Source organism: Microchirus variegatus (genome assembly GCF_963457635.1).
Source record: "Microchirus variegatus genome assembly, chromosome: 5".
NCBI lineage: Eukaryota > Metazoa > Chordata > Actinopteri > Pleuronectiformes > Soleidae > Microchirus > Microchirus variegatus.
In genome coordinates, this window is record NC_139806.1 from 22,108,870 (window position 1) to 22,121,075 (window position 12,206).

The window sequence follows — 12,206 nt, forward strand, 5'->3', positions numbered from 1 at the left end:
GAGGGATTCGCGTCAGCGTTTTGTTTACTCTGACGCAACGTGACGAACAGAGTCGCTCACTGACCGCGGACCTATCCCCAACTTCCCTGCCGCGGCGCGTGATTCCTGTGAAGAGCTCAAACTTAAAGACCCGTGTTTTTCATCTGGTGCAGACCGGTAATGTGAAGACAGGTGCAGGCGCCGCTCCAAGCGCCGAGCATACGGCGCCATCGTGAGGAAAGTCCGAGAAACAAGTGAGCTCCGCTGAGATTCAGTCAGATGAGGGGGGAAAAGATGAGTAAAAGCTGCTCACCTTCCTCTCTGCTCCTCATGATGTCAACCAGATATAAAACTGCAGGACAAATGTCTGCGTTGACTGCTGCTGAACAAGGAAGAGTCTTTCATTAAACAGATGCTAATCTAACAGCTCACTTTATATTTAGATTGTGTTTTAGAATATAATAAAATAGAACGTTATTGTTCAGCTTAAATTTTCTTTGTCTCACTGTAAGATACATATACGTGATAAAATATCAACATAGGATAACATAAAAAGTCTCTATCTCACCATCATTGCAATAGGAATGTGTTAGGTTCAGGACTACAATTTGAATTGTGGTTAGGTTAAAGTTAGGCATTAACTGGTCATGGTTAACTTTAGGTATAAGGTTTTTGACCGGGCTGTCTGAATGAATTTAACTCATGTCGATTCCTTTAAAGGGTAGCTGTGTGAACCTGTGTGTGTTTGTGTGGGGACCTAAATCTGTTTACGCAGCCACATAATGAGGACTTGTCTTCCTTATGGAACAAGTCCCCATGACATAAATGATTGCATTTTAACATGGATGTTGTATGGTTAGAATGAGGATTAGGTTAAGGTCAGAGAAAGTCTCCAGAAAATGAATGTAAGTCAGTGTAATGTTCTCTGACGTCATGGAAACTAGCCTGTGTGTGTGTGTGTGTATAGAGTTTAAATGAAACATGAAGTGAACAATGTTGGTGAGTCCATTTAAATGTACTGCAGAGTGCGTGTGTTCATATCAAATCCAATGTATTTTATATGAAAAGCTGGTGAGTTCAGTACTCATTCTCACTTTTTATTGTGCCCCATTAAAAGAAAGCTGTAGGCTGTTTATAGTAGCATCTTATGTGGAATATCTATAAAATGAATCAAATAAATTAAACTAAATCGACATTAATACACATTAAAAAAAAAAAAAAAAATCTAATTTTGGTTAATTTCTAATTTTTGGTCAATTAAGACCAATCCCTGTAGGAATAATGCCAGCAGTCTCTTTGTTTCAAACCTAAACAATAGCATTGTCACACCAATAAACGATGATTTTTAAAAGCAAAGGGAAATTATGAAATTTGTGAAACATCGTGTGAACAAAAGACACATTCTGCCATGATTTAGAAAACTTCACAGGTCTATAATGGACAGGTTTGTCATCTTCTGAACTAACCCCACATACCAGAAATGTCTCAGTCAATAGGGGGCAGCAGATCACTTTACAATCACTTGTCTCATATTGCATCTGCAGTGACATGTCTGCCATGCCATCAGGGTTTTTTTCTGCTTTTATTTTCATATCTTTAAGTGTCAATAATATTAATATACTTACAGCATGTGGAGCAATCAATCTATATTTGAACACAATTAGTTAGGGTTATACATATAGGGACATAGGGACATATCAGTGTCAATAAGTGACCTATGTACAAAACACATTAAACCATAGAGGGCGCCAAATATCTGCATAATGAAACAGCAAACAGTTCAACACACTAATGCGTTTATGTCTGAATAAATAAAAAAACATAACCACTTATTCTAGACGGTTTTAGTAACTCAACAACGTACGAAAAAGTTATTAATATTGGTTGTGGAGTGGGGTGGATGCTTTTATATTTATCTATCCGGGACGTCGGCCATATTGGACATTGGGAAAGCCTTTCAATGGGAGATGGTGTGGCGTTCAATGTTATCGGAAATTACCAACATGACCATAGACAGAGCCGTTGTAAATATAAAGTCTGTGAAACACCCAACACTCTGAAAGAACGTTTTTATGTTGTGTTAATGTTTTGTTCAAAACAACAGCTACAAAAAACACACACTTGGTTAACGTCTTTGTTTTGTCAAACGTGGAAAATAAGTCGAGGTTGACACTGATTAAATGTTACACTGATTTATATATTAAAAATAATAAAACGAGATATCGCAACAAAGAGCACAAAATATTGATTTATTGATCCCCAAATGTGAGCATTAAGATTTCAGATACTTTACAGGCTAACTACTAACGATATGAAAATATTTAATTTATGTTGGACAAATAGAATGGGAACATAAACACTAAAAACAGTTTTGTCCTTAGGGACGGTTCCTGGCGTTTACGCGTGGATATAAGAAAAAAACGAGTTCCATGTGAGTCCCATGAACGCAGCATGATTCCTTCTTTGGCCTCGTCGGCTTCTCGGTCCTTGTTCTGCTATTGTTGTGTGTCTTCGACGGGCAACCTCGACCTGAGAGCAGGCGGTGATTCCTGGATATTTTACATGGTTTGTTTCGCTGCTTTTCCGCCATTTAAGCAGCCTTTTCTCAGCCGGCGGCGTCTCTTCGTCTCTACAGGAACACACGGGATTCCAGCGGAGGACTTTGGGCTGGTTAGTAGTAGTAGTTAATCGGTATGGGACAGACTGAGAGTCCACGTTAGTGTGCGTGTGAGTGAGAGTGAGTGAGAGATCTTGCTTGAGTCGGCTGTTTTCACACGTATCTGGATTATCGTGAAATCGAGGAAGAAATCCTGTGGTGGAAGAAGATCAGAGGACGCATGTAGCCGCATTACTACACTGCTGAGGTCGGTTTGAAGGTAAGAAGTGCTCTCCACTAATGTTAAATTGTGTCTGGAGCGGGGCCTGGTGGAGCTGTGACACTTGGAGAGTTAGTTAGAGAAGCATCTCAGCAGAGTTTCCTCGGTGCGTTAACATTGTATTGAAACGCTGGACTTTTGTTAAATCCGACCTGCGTGGGCCTCGTCTTGTTCCAATAATGAGGACAAGCGCCAAAGCGTCCTGGAACAAGATTGGAACGCAGCCTTGATTCAGATTTATCCACGAAATAAAACAATACAGCGTTAACAATCATACTTATTGTCTTATGCGTAGCTCCAAGTTAAATTACTTTCATTGTTAGTTTGTACATTGCTTTCACATTAAGTTGAGCCACTTCTGTGTCTGCCTCACCCAGTGACACACACACACACACACACACACACACACACACACACACACACTCACACACACTCACACACACACACACACACACACACACACACACACACACACACACACACACACACACACACACACACTCAGCTGCTCGAGGCCTCAGCTGTGATTCTTTAACTGCATTACAGAAGAGTCTCCAAACTTAGGCTGAACCTCACTTTTCCCTGACACACAGAGACATGCATGTCTTTCCTGGTAGAGTTTGTGATGAAGATACAATCTGTCACATTTACATTTTTAATTCAGTAAAAAACTAAAAGCAAGATAGAGAATCACTACACGGGGTCATCGAAAATAACAATCAAATCAATTGTTCCCAACATGAATGTATTCGATTTTAACTGGTACAGATTATGGAATGTTTAAAAATGGAACAACCAAAGGTTTATTTGCCAATAGTGGTGAAGAAAAAAAGGATTAATTTTCCAAACTTCTTTCAATAGTAACAGTTATTACGATGCTGTTAGTACAGGAGTGCTGCTGTGGTGTTGTGCGGGAGTTAATGTAGTATGTGTTGGTGTGCTTTTATACTCTGGTGCCACTGTAATCCTCCTCCACTGAAATCCCTTTATTAGTACAGCCTCAATTGACTGGACAGTCGTCACACAGACGCACATTTGTGCACGTGCACAGCTGGGATGGAGAGGGCTGTTGGCACAGGAGTGAGGAGTATTAACAGGTGGTGTTGGCTGGGACTTGAGTCAACAGGAGGATCCTCGAATTCTCCTCGAGTGTCATTGTGGCACAAAAAGGACTCTACAGTATCAATACAGTCGACTCATTAGACGCTTTCAAGCTGCTGTGCCACAGTGAAAAGGGCCCTACACGTGACACTTGTATGTTGAAAATTGAACAAATATAGTGTTTTGTGTCTCTCACATTCTGAATATCCACAGTCGGCGATGTGTTTGTGCACAGAGAACAAGAGCTCTTCTCTTTTAAGGCCACATTATACTTCTCTGACTGCGTAATGCGTTATCCGTCTGCGTCACCACGTAGACCACTCGAGCCTTTACACTTCTGCGTCGTGGTGACGGATAGGCGCTGCAATTTCCCGCCCGATCAGTAGGGGTCGCTGCGCAAGGTTGTTGTGCTTTTGGCTACAGTGAGCAATGGCGTCCGTGGGAGAAAGACTGTTGTTGTTGAAACAGTGGCCGTTTTTCACTTTTCTGTGTCCCGGAACGCAGTTTTAAGATAATTTGAGGCGAGAAATTGGCCATTTAGAGTCTAAACATGTGCTGTGTGTGTTAAGATATGACGTATTTATAGTTTGGCAGCGACGAAGTCGGCGGTGTTCAGCTCCGCCCTCTGTGGACGCTCGGTGCTCACTGTGAGCCGGCACAGAGCAGCTTCGCTCGGCCTGTCCTGAGGACCAATCGCAGCTCTTGCCGTCTCCGTTGTCCCTTGACAGAGTGACGGACACTTAAAAAATATTCCGTGTAGCCGGAGACGACGCAGAGGCTCTACAACAGGTTCTGCGTCGACGCAGAGGACTCTACGTGACCTACGCAGAGCACTTTACGCAGGAGTATAAATTGGGCTTTACAGCTTGAAGATGGAGGCTGGTTTTTATATCCCAGCCTTTACTCTAGACCCTTTGACAGGCACAGCAGGTGGCCTCAACAGCATGAATGGATGCGGAAGGAAGTTCCTCCCCCTCCCCTCCTCCGCTGGCCCCTTCCACTGACTGTGATGGGCAGAGATGGCAGACTGCCCTGAAGATAAGACTGAGCAAGGCCTCAGAGAGTGTGTCAGGGCTATTACCATGTTACACTTCAGTAATGGTTCACAGCCTCTGGTACTGCAGCACTTCTCTGCAGTTGTGGCCTGTGTTGGCAAATCATTCATCATCAGCTTACTTTTCCAGGATTATGCGCAGGATTTATCTGTCACAGTTGTTTGGTTGCAGACTACATGTGCTGAGGTTTACACACAGATACTCGGACAGTACGTGTACAACATGCACAGTAATCAGTTTCTGGTAGCCTACAGGTGGACAGCTCACATATTTTATCATGATATACGTTTTGTTCTTATTTGAAATCAGGGCTTTTAGATACAAATCATTGAATCTAACACGCTCTCCAGCGCCACATCAAAAGTGGACTGCATCCACATTAACACATCTAAAAATCACATGGCCATTCAGGTCCACTGTGTGCGCGAGCTAATGTTAATAGGAAGTGATCAAGCTAAGGCCGTAGTCCGATTAAGACAGGCGATCGGATAACTTGAGTTTGAGTATACATGCGGAGGAGAAAATCGGTTTTATTGGCAGTGTATGTCTGACTCCGCCTTCTTTTGTTGACTTTTACGTCAAACAAAACAAACGGTGGCAAACGGCGAGATGGGCAGTGAGATCGTGCTGTGGTCCTGTATGTTTCTTATCTGTTGTGCATTTTAATCCTGATACAAATTGGATGGGGCATGAGCATTGGCTATCTGCCTCATTAACTAGTAATATGTATCAATATTGGCCCTGAAATTTTTAGTGCCCCTAAAAAAAAAAAATCAAGATTTTGATTTGTGTCCCAAAGAAATAATGCCATCAGTCTTCACTACCAGTGTTAAATACAATGCGATAATGAAATACTCAAAATTACAAAGTTGCTCACACTTCCTGTCATAGTCCAAGCACTCCCCAGTGTTACTCTTCACAGTTGCATGTTATCATTTGTAGTGATGATGTTACTTCACACCAATGTTTGATCCTCAACCTAAGTTAGTATTACTTGAAGTGTTTGAAGGAAAAAACATATTCCTGTTGTTTAGTTTGTGAATATACATTATCAAAGACATGGTTTTGTTCAAGTGACTTCAAAGGTTACACAACACAGTAGCTCAAAGGTCACACAGCCTCTCCCAGATCTACTCCGGACTTGCATTTTATCTGAGTAATCGGAGCAGCCATGGGAGGTAACAGTTGTGTCATGCTGTACACTTTCAGAGAAGCATTTGAGAGTTTACTGTTTTGTTTTCTCTGAAAATTTCATGATAGTTACCTCAAACAAACAGACACCCTTACCATATATATGCAGTGGTATAGTTACCACCTGTGTTAGTACGAAAACACAGGAGCGACATTTTAGTGTGGACGAGCAGAAGTCTGGAGATCTTTGAAAACAATAACACAGTTTACCTGCCTTTGGTTCCTGAATTGCTATGAATGTAAAGCTCCCTTAAAACTTACTCTCAGTTTCACCTTCTGTTGATTTCCCTAGAGAAATAATATTTGTTTTTTTCCACCATTTTTTTTCTTCTTGTAAGTAGTACTTAAAATGAATGGCGCTTTTCCATGATACAGATACGAGCACTACTCAACTCTACTCAGTTTGGGTACAGTCAGGCACATTGTTTTCCATTACTTCATAGTACTTCCTCAACATGGATAGGGTCGTCACATCATGGCTGCACGGAACTGCAGTTATGCCATTTTTATACGCGTCCAGTTTTCTTCGTCCAGCTCTCATTGGATCCTCTTGTCACCAAATACGCAGGAACACCCAGGTCTGTCATTGGACCACAGTGTATTTTTGCGGACAACAGCTCTCTGTAAAAAAATTGTTTCTTTTTTTTTTTTTAAATGGCAGGTTTGATTATACTCGAGTCAAGCTGAGTAGTTCTAGAGTAGTGCCAGAACTGCATAATGGAAAAGCTCCATAAGCAAACAACTGCAGAGGTGAAACTCACTTCCTATTAACATCAGCTCGCACATACAGTGGACCTGAATGGCCATGTGATTTTTAGGTGTGTCAATGTGGATGCAGTCCACTTTTGATGTGGCGCTGGAGAGCGTGTTAGATTCAATCATTTGTATCTAAAAGCCCTGATTTCAAATAAGAATGAAACGTATATTATGATAAAATATGTGAGCTGTCCACCTGTGGGCTACCAGAAAATGTGGAGTCAAGCGTTTGACATTGCAGCACCTGGTGTTCAGAATTTTCCCTGCAGATAGCTACAGCCACAGCTTCCCTCCTGCAGCTCTGCAGCTTTATTGTTTGTATTGGGCACTGTGGGAAGCGGCAGCATGCGTCTCCTTAATAGTTAGTTTGGCCCCAGCACTTATTTAAACATGTACTGCGTTTTGTGTACTCAAGTACTTAATGCTTGGGACTGAAGTTGTTTTTCATAGCTATTCTAGATTTCCAAGCTAATTTAAAATGTAATGTTGTCTTGTATGTCTATATAAATTTAATCACAAATCCAAGAGGGACTGATTTAACTTTGTTCCGTTTGTATAATTATGTAAATTACATCAAACTGTTCCTCTCATTCATGACGACTAGATGAATATTGAGAGAGTGTTTTTATTGTGATCCATGACTCGCATCTGTGTATGAAGTGGTGTTTTACTGTTCCTGTGGTTTTGCTAAAGGAATTTCAGCTAATTTAATTTTTTATTGAGGAAACCATCTGAAGGGAGAGAGAACACATACTAATTTGCCTGTGATTTGTTTTGAGGTCTAATTGAGCCATCATTACGTAACTCAATTTGTCACACAAGAACAAAACATTGTGTGTGTTTGTGTCGGCTTTGTTTCTCGGTTTTTTGTATTTCTAACTCAAACTTATCACATTAGGACAAGACATTGGTTGACCAAAACCAGCAATAGCCTTGTTACCAATCAATTCCTCAATGCTCTGGGAAGTGTTCTAGGTAACATTGTCCATAAACTGTCATGCAGTGTAGTTCAGTGGTTTTATTTAGTTTATTGCAGTCATAAAACTGTCAGTGTTTGCACCAGCTGTGGTTGTTAATCTGCCCCCGTGTGTGCAGGCATCTGGTTGTCCTGAATATTGAACTGTGGCACTTGGTTTGATTGATTGTTCAGGTTTTTTTTTGGCTCCACTGTGAGGAAAAATGCATCTGTGCCCTGATCAGCATTTGTGCTGCTCCGTGTTAGCATGTGTATGAGGTTGTGTACCTCAGGGGATTGTGAGTTTGTGGGGGAGCACCATAATGTGCTTACTCTTTGTCCATAACAAAGGGTAGGTGGGACTGAATAATGGGGAAAGCGAAAGCCTTTCTCTTTGGTACTGCAGGAGGGAAATGTGTGAAGGGAAGTTTTTCTCTGTGGGTGGTTCAAAAGATTGACAGTTTTTTTTTTTTGAAAGGTTTTGTCTTAATTTATCTTCTAGAGGTTAATTAGAACGCTCAGGATCGATTTCTAGAAGTTATTAATTTCAGGAGTTGAGTGTCAACAACAGCCCCAGCTCCTCCTCTTTGTGAAAGAATAAGCTAGAAGTCAACCTTTATAATTAAAAACAGGACATTTTTATTTATTTCTATAAAAATTATCCTTTTTATTATCAACCCACATTTAAGTATGACTTCCCTATTGGATTTCACAATAGGCCACATTCTGCATTTTATGCCAAAGAGGAAGGAATCCAAAGTGAAGATTGTGGGCGTTGAACCAATTTGACGGGCCAGACCATGTGCCAACCCCGTGGGCTCACTCAAGCTTGTGATCTATTCATGGCCATTTTATGAGCAAATCCTCTGGGTGCATTATTTGGTAAATGGGAAAGGTTGCCAATTATTAAGGAGAGGGGAGATTTTAACATATTCAGCCTTTAATTACATGACAGAATTCAAGAACATTAATCAGAGTTGTATGAATGGAAAGTGAAACCACTGAGAGCTGGAAGGTCCTATCTGTGTCCAGATAGATTGATAATTACATGTGTTTAATCCATTGGGAAGTCGTTGCGCCCCATTTTTCTAGTTGATAATGATGACAGGTTTGTTTTTTCTTTAAAGCAGATTCCACCTACAGTGTGTGTTGGAACGGAATTTGTGTTGTTAGTTACACAGTACTAATCTGGTCTCTGGATTTGTCCCACTCGGGCATTTGGTTCCAGAACACTGCAAAGAGTTCAACCATTGACACCATCTTTAAACTACACTGACACTCTTTCACCGTGTTTTCTTTCAGGTCAGCTGCTCGTTTGCTGAAGCATTAGCTGTAGGGTCAGGCAACTAAGTGCTTTGGACATTTGGAAGCAGGCAGTTGTTGACATGTGCATCCAGAGAAGGTCAAAGGTGATGTCACCATTATGTTGGCCTCTGTTCCGACGTTGGTGGTTTCCACTGAGATTTTGTGGAGTTGTGGTAAATGTTTATGTTTTTAGTTTATAGACGAATGACATAATTAAGCTTTTTCGTGGTAGATATTTTGACTGATAATGGTAGGAAAGGCCCAGGTGTAAATTAATAAATACCAAATACAGTGTAGAAGTTGTTGGCTGGTAGTGCTAACAATGGCTAGCCTGGGATATGCTTGCCTATTTTTTCCCCCACATCGCTCATGCAGCACACCTGCACTGTTCTTGCAAACACACATCAGCGTATCATACATAGAACATCATCGAGTTCAGATCATTTGAGAGGAGCAGCAACGAAGTTGGTATTTTTAGAGACTAGAGACTTTTACTAAATATCTTCATCAAGCCTTACAAGACAATTTCAGGTAGCTTGTTCGTTTGAATGCAAACTCTCTTAGCATATCAATTCAGGAATGACTGTTGATGCCCTGAAAATGTTTACATTAAATCTCACATGCCCTGTGTGTTCCCTGAGATCTGCTCGAGACAACTGTGCATGTTAGCAGGCTGACGTGAAAGTCTGTCTGCGTTTAGTGACAGAAAAATCTAATGTGTGCTCTGAACTATATTTTTTGTATTGTACAACTACACCTCTGCTGTCAGCTGTTGTTGTTTTACTTTATTGACTTATGAATGATGGCATCATTCGTCTGCTCAACCTTAGTGAGACAAAGTACACTCCAAGCACAAACATGACAAATTGAGCTTGAAACAATGTCTGTGCAATCTGTTCACCATCATAGCCATAATATCTCATCTACATTCATCCTGCTCTCTCCATCATTTATCTAACTGTCCGATTCTGACGCTTCAGCTCCGACTTTCATAATGTTCATCTTGTGAGGAAGTTGATACGCTGTTTGAAGAAGTAGATCCATAGATTGAGTGTGGATTCTAAGGGCTGGGTCATACTGGGTTCTCCGTCCGCGGAGAGCCACTTTGCATCACCACATGTAAGCCTGCAGTCCCATTCATACTTAAATGAGGGTCTGCATCAGTCTAGCATTCCATTCCAGTAGCAGCAATTACTCATCAGCAAATCACCATCTTTTGTATGTTCTGGTATTCTTTGAGCACTAAAGGCCACATTATACTTCTACAACTGCGTAATTTCGTTATCCAACTGCCGCCCAGAGACTGGCTGAGGACCAATCGCAGCCCTTGTTGTCTCCGTTGTCCCTTGACGGAGTGATGGACACTTAAATATTATCCGGCGATGTAGAGGTCTCTCCTTAACCAACGTAGAGCACTTTACGCAGGAGTATAAATTGGGCTTAATGGCCACATTATACTTTTACAACTGCGTAATGCGTTATCCAAATGCGTAACCACGGAGACCCCTCGAGCCCTCATACTTCTCCGTTGTGGTGCCAGATACGCATTGCAATTTCCCGCCCCGATCGGTAGGGTTCCCTACGCAAGGTTGTTGTGCTTCTGGCTTCATGGAGAGGCTCTCCGATAAAGGAGACGTAGAGGGTCTACCGTAACCGACGTAGAGCACTTTAGGAAGGAGTATAAATTGGGCTTAAGTTGTGCATGTGTCAGTACTGGTGGACTTCCTCATTTAACCTCAAGTAAGTTTCCTTAGATACTGTCTTCTTTTGTTGTCTCTGTGAATCATAGCATGATGAAGAAACACGGACTCCAGTGGACATCTGCACATTGCAGCCATGAGCAGTATGAGCCGGCTCTAATTGGGTTTAGTGCTGCCCTTCACAAGCCAAGGCCATATTTTTGTTGTTTTCTTCACCAGACAAAAAGAAAAATACTACCAAATGTCCCCTATGCTACCTACTTATGGAACACCTGGATGTGTTAAGTTGCTCATCTTAAAACTATACTGTCAATGAAAAACAGCAGAGAAGAAATGCATGAAAATGGTAGCATTAAACAATTAAAGTGTAAATTACTGTGTAGTTCTGATACTTAAAACCACCCACTGCTTCATTTAAAAAAAAAATCCTAAAGACTGAAGTGAGGGGTTGAGGGTAGTGATGGGATCGGCAGTTCATTTGAGTGTACTGAATCCCTAGAATCAGTTCATTAAAATGATTCGTTCAAAAGATTTGTTCACCGACTCGTTCAGTGCTTAGCAAGAGCCCAGTGCTCTGCTACGTGACTCACGTCCTCCCTGAGTGCAGTACGTTCGCGGGTCAGTGAGTGACTGACAGCGCGAACGACTTTACAAGTGATTCACAGAATGCTGCAGTTCCACTCCCGGCAGACACGCTCGCTGCTGAGCTCAACTGAACTAATAAAGGAACGAATCAGTTCATGAACTGATCCCAGTCGGTTTGTTCACTCAAAAGATCAGGGGCCTCATGTACAAAGACTTGCGTGGATTTCCTACTGAAACTTGGCGTACGCACAAATAAATTCAGATGTATCAAAGTGTGCGTAGGCATGGATCCAAGCACGTTTCTTTTGTACATCAAATCAAATCAACGTGGAATTGAGCGCCAGAGGTGCCAAACTACTACCTGTCCACGCCCCCATTTACATATGCAAATTAATTTAAATAGGCCCTGAGATTCACCTCTTTGATCAAATAACGCAATGAACAAAGGAAAGAAAAGGAATTTCACACAGTCTGAGAAAGACATTCTAGTGAATGAATGAAAATGCACAGGGAGATTTTGTTTGGTACCCTGTCAACAGGGATAAATTCAGATGGTTGGTGTAGTGGTTAGCACTCTTGCCTTTGCAGCAAGAAGACCCGGGTTCCTGGGTTCGAGGCCCGTTTGAGACAACTTCGGAACAAGGGCCTTTCTGCAAGGAGTTTGCATGTTCTCCCCGTGTGTGCGTGGGTTTTCTCCTGGTTC

At 41.7% G+C, this 12,206-nt stretch overlaps 1 protein-coding gene across 2 annotated transcripts in view; it reads left to right on the forward strand.

The window, feature by feature from the left end:
- Positions 1-2,500: 2,500 nt before the first annotated feature.
- Positions 2,501-12,206, forward strand: part of yes1 (YES proto-oncogene 1, Src family tyrosine kinase) — a 40,856-nt gene continuing 31,150 nt past the window's right edge. Inside the window, exon 1 of one of the 2 annotated variants that reach the window (XM_083889360.1) lies at positions 2,501-2,855. The gene's annotated coding sequence lies outside the window, so the exon portion shown is untranslated. The remainder of the gene's footprint in view (positions 2,856-12,206) is intronic. The other variant, XM_083889361.1, reaches the window with a different exon arrangement.